Source organism: Xenopus laevis, chromosome 5S (assembly GCF_017654675.1).
Source record: "Xenopus laevis strain J_2021 chromosome 5S, Xenopus_laevis_v10.1, whole genome shotgun sequence".
NCBI classification, from domain to species: domain Eukaryota; kingdom Metazoa; phylum Chordata; class Amphibia; order Anura; family Pipidae; genus Xenopus; species Xenopus laevis.
Window position 1 is genome coordinate 53,954,126 of NC_054380.1, and position 4,965 is coordinate 53,959,090.

The following is a 4,965-nucleotide window of genomic DNA, read 5'->3' on the forward strand; positions in this document are numbered from 1 at the left end:
GGTTCGCGGTGTCCAAAGGGTAATCAAAGGAGTAGTCAGAATCCAGGCAAGAGTTCAAGGGCAGGCAAGATAATAAGCAAAGTCTAAAGTCCAGGCAAGAGGTCAGGCAAACATCAGGAACAAGAAATAGTCTCAAAATAGCACACAGGAAACCCAGGAAACACACAGTAATGATTCCTATACTTGGGCGCCATTCTGGCGTCTTGATAGCGTTTTTATATTTGAATGTGGCGCCATAGTGACGTCATTGGCGTCCTTGCGCCGACGTTGACGCGCTGACGTCATCGCGCCAGCGCCACTACCCACGTGGCGGCCATGGGCGCCGCCATTTTGGGAGCAACGCCGGCAGGAGAGGACACGCCTCCCGGAGCTCCTGGAACGGCTCCGGGCAGCGATCGTGATAGTACCCCCCCTTCACTGGGGGCCTCCGGACCACCAGGACTTGGCTTCTGGGGAAATTTGGAGTGAAAATCCCTCACAAGACGAGGAGCATGAACATCAGAGTGTCCTTCCCAGGAGCATTCTTCAGGGCCAAAGCCCTTCCACTTTATGAGATACTGAAGAGAACCCCTGGAGATTCTGGAGTCAAGGATCTTTTCCACCTCATATTCTTGTTGACCATCCACAGAGATAGTAGGAGGGGGAGGCTGGACAACAGAAAAGCGATTGGAGGTAGCGGGTTTCACCAAGGAGACATGAAACACGTTGGGAATTCGCATCTCAGGGGGAAGCTGAAGTCTGACAGCCACAGGATTGATCACCTCAGAGATGGAGAATGGACCTACGAACTTCGGACCCAAATTAGGAGATGGCACCTTCAACCGAATGTTCCTGGAAGACAACCAGACTTTATCACCGACCTTGTAGGGAGGAGAGGGTCTACGTCTACGATCTGCAAACGTCTTATGACGGCTGCATGGTCATCAGCGGCCGGAACATCAGACAACACAAAGTCCTGTGGGAAGGCTTGAGGATGTTGACCATACACCGACATAAATGGGGACCTTCCAGTGGAAGTGTGGCAGGCATTGTTATGAGCGAATTCCGCCCACGGGAGGAGATCAGACCAATCATCTTGACAAAGGGAAACGTGGTTCCTCAGGAACTGTTCCAAAGCTTGGTTCACTCTTTCAGCCGCTCCATTTGTCTGGGGATGATAAGCGGAGGAGAACTGGAGATTAATACCCAGATCTTTGCACAGGGAACGCCAAAACTTCGCCGTGAATTGGGAACCTCTGTCAGAGACGATCTCGGCCGGGAAGCCATGCAGGCGAAAAATTAACTGAATAAACAACTGTGACAACTCCACTGCAGATGGAAGCTTCCGTAGAGGGATAAAGTGGGCCATCTTGCTAAAGCGGTCAATGACAACCCAGATCACGGTGTTTCCACTGGAGGGAGGAAGTTCAACTATGAAGTCCATTGCCAAGTACGTCCAAGGACGAGAGGGGACAGGCAGTGGCTGTAGTAACCCGCTTGGGCGAGAATGGCTAGACTTGGAAGTGGCACAAACGGTACAGGCAGTAACAAAGTCTTTAACATCTTTACGGATTGTCGGCCACCAGACTAGACGCCGTAAAAGTTCAAGAGTTTTAGCAGGACCAGGATGTCCAGCTTGTTTGGAGCTATGAGTCTGTTGCAGGATAGGCAGACGAAGATCAGGAGGTACAAATGCCATTCCGATGGGGGTCTCAGGAGGGGCAGAAGATTGACCAGCCAGAATTTGATCAGCAAATTGAGGGTACAAAGAAGCGATGATCTTGACAGGATGAATAATTGGCTCTTGTCTTTCAGGAGAACAATCCACCGGAGTGAAACTTCGAGACAGAGCATCGGCTTTCCGATTCTTGGAGCCAGGGCGATAAGTCAAGACAAAGTTAAATCGGGAGAAGAAGAGAGCCCACCTTGCTTGTCTGGGATTCAGCCTCTTGAGAGATTGAATGAACTCAAGATTCTTGTGATCTGTGTAGATCGTGGCTGGGATCAAGGAACCTTCAAGGAGGTGACGCCACTCTTCTAAGGCAAGAAGTTCTCGATTTCCTACATCATAATTTTGTTCAGCAGGAGAGAACTTCTTAGAGAAATATGCACATGGGTGCAACTTTCCATCAGAGGGATGTTTTTGGGACAAGATAGCTCCAGCTCCAACTTCAGAAGCATCCACCTCGATGAAGAAAGGTAACTCCGGATCAGGATGGCGGAGAACCGAAGCGGAAGTGAAGGCATCCTTCAGGGATTGAAAGGCTTCAATAGCAGACGGGGGCCACAAGCTGGGTTTACCCCCTTTTCGGATGAGGGCCAGTATAGGAGCAATGCGAGAAGAGAACCCCTTAATGAATTGCCGGTAGTAATTGGCAAAACCAATGAATCTCTGGATTGCCTTAGTGCTCAGCGGTAGGGGCCACTCTTGGATTGCAGACACTTTCACAGGATCCATCTCGAAACCCTCTGGGGAGATGATATAGCCCAGAAAAGGAATCTTGGACACTTCAAACACACATTTCTCCAGTTTGGCAAAGAGAGAGTTCTTCCTCAAACGAGAGAGTACTTCCTTCACCTGGGAGCGATGGCTTGCAAGGTCCTTGGAGAAAATCAGGATGTCATCTTGGTACACGACCACAAACTTTCCCAAGAGATCCCGGAAAATGTCGTTCACGAATTCTTGAAAGACAGCGAGGGCATTGCAGAGACCAAAGGGCATTACGAGGTACTCATAGTGCCCATCACGAGTGTTGAATGCTGTCTTCCATTCGTCACCTTCCCGGATGCGGATAAGGTTATACGCCCCACGGAGATCCAACTTAGAGAAGATTTTAGCCAGGCTGAGCTTCCTCAGTGGGATCCATGGCCCAAGTATAATGTCAGGGAGCCGGGAGCTCCCTCCAGGGAGGTAGTCAGGATCGAGGAGGAAGCCCTCTTGAGGGAGCAAGGTCGCGGTGTCCAAAGGGTAATCAAAGGAGTAGTCAGAATCCAGGCAAGAATTCAAGGGCAGGCAAGATAATAAGCAAAGTCCAAGCAAGAGGTCAGGCAACAATCAGGAACAAGAAATAGTCTCAAAATAGCACACAGGAAACCCAGGAAACACACAGTAATGATTCCTATACTTGGGCGCCATTCTGGCGTCTTGATAGCGTTTTTATATTTGAATTTGGCGCCATAGTGACGTCATCGGCGTCCTTGCGCCGACGTCGACGTCTGACGTGGCGGCCATGGGCGCCGCCATTTTGGGAGCGACACCGGCAGGAGAGGACACTCCGCCCGGAGCTCCTGGAACTGCTCCGGCGGCGATCGTGACAAACAAGACCTATGACGTCCTTACCAAATTTATATAATCTACTTGGGAAGTTTGGCAAAAAAGTTAAAATGTTGATTTTGCCCCTTGCTGTGTAGTTATTCCAAACTTTGCCGGTTGATCCTCCCAAGGGCTTCCTTAAGTCTCTGCAAATAATATGTTCAAGATTTATTTGGAAGGATAAACCTCCTAGACTTGACCACAATGTTGCAATCCGTCATAGAACAAAAGGGGGCCTGGGAATTCCAGATTTCATAGTAACATAGTAACATAGTAAGTAAGGTTGAAAAAAGACACATGTCCATCGAGTTCAACCCTTTTTTTTATTTTTTTTTATTTATACCTATCTGCCAGTTGATCCAGAGGAAGGCAAAAAACCCATCTGAAGCCTCTCCAATTTGCCTTAGAGGGGGAAAAATTCCTTCCTGACTCCAAAATGGCAATCGGACTAGTCCCTGGATCAACTTGGACTATGAGCTATTTCCCATAACCCTGTATTCCCTTACTTGCTAAAAAGCCATCCAACCCCTTCTTAAAGCTATCTAATGTATCAGCCTGTACAACTGATTCAGGGAGAGAATTCCACATCTTCACAGCTCTCACTGTAAAAAACCCCTTCCGAATATTTAGGCGGAACCTCTTTTCTTCTAATCGGAATGGGTGACCTTGTGTCAGCTGGAAAGACCTACTGGTAAATAAAGCATTAGAGAGATTATTATATGATCCCCTTATATATTTATACATAGTCATCATATCACCCCTTAAGCGCCTCTTCTCCAGCGTGAACATCTCCAATTTGGCCAGTCTTTCCTCATAGCTAAGATTTTCAATACCTTTTACCAGCTTAGTTGCCCTTCTCTGTACCCTCTCTAATACAATAATGTCCTGTTTGAGTGATGGAGACCAAAACTGTACAGCATATTCTAGATGGGGCCTTACAAGTACTCTATACAGTGGAAGTAGATGATAAGAATGAAGAAGGATGGAAGATAGGTAGGAAGGAAAAAGCAGTATGAAGAGAGGGGGGGGAGAGATTGACCATTCTGTAGAGGGAAAATATAAGATGATAACCCAATATCACATTCTTTGCAAGCCTACCTGGACAGCAACATGTTACAACAAAATTTTGATCCTAATAAATCACATCCTGCTTTAGGTTCCTTTCAAATATCTGTACAGGCTTAATAGTACTAATCGGCTAAGTCCTGAAGGGGCTTCAAGTCAGTCCAAAGGTTGATCTGGTATACTTGCGCTCTATTTGTATAGGTCTCATTTCGTAAGAGCCAAAGTGTCCAAATTTTGTTAAATTTTGTAGGACATCCCCTTGCATAGTACATTTGTTCCAGTGTTGGCAGTGTCTGTTCCACCAGGGCTATCCAATAACTGAGCGTAGGAGGTCTCTCATCTTTCCATTTTATGGCTATAGCCCGTTTTGCATGGAACAGGAGAAAGGTGAGCAAAGTCCTTTCTGTTTTTGAAGTTGTCGTATCCTGTAGATAGTTCAGCAGTAGCACCTTAGGGTGGAATTCCACTGGCATTGCCATAGGTTGAGTTATATAATTAGCTATTTCTGTTCAAAAGTGTTGGATTTGGGTGCAGTCCCAAAACATATGATAAAAATCTGCATTAGGGCTTTTGCATCTGTTGCACTTGTCCGGGAATGTCGGGTTCAT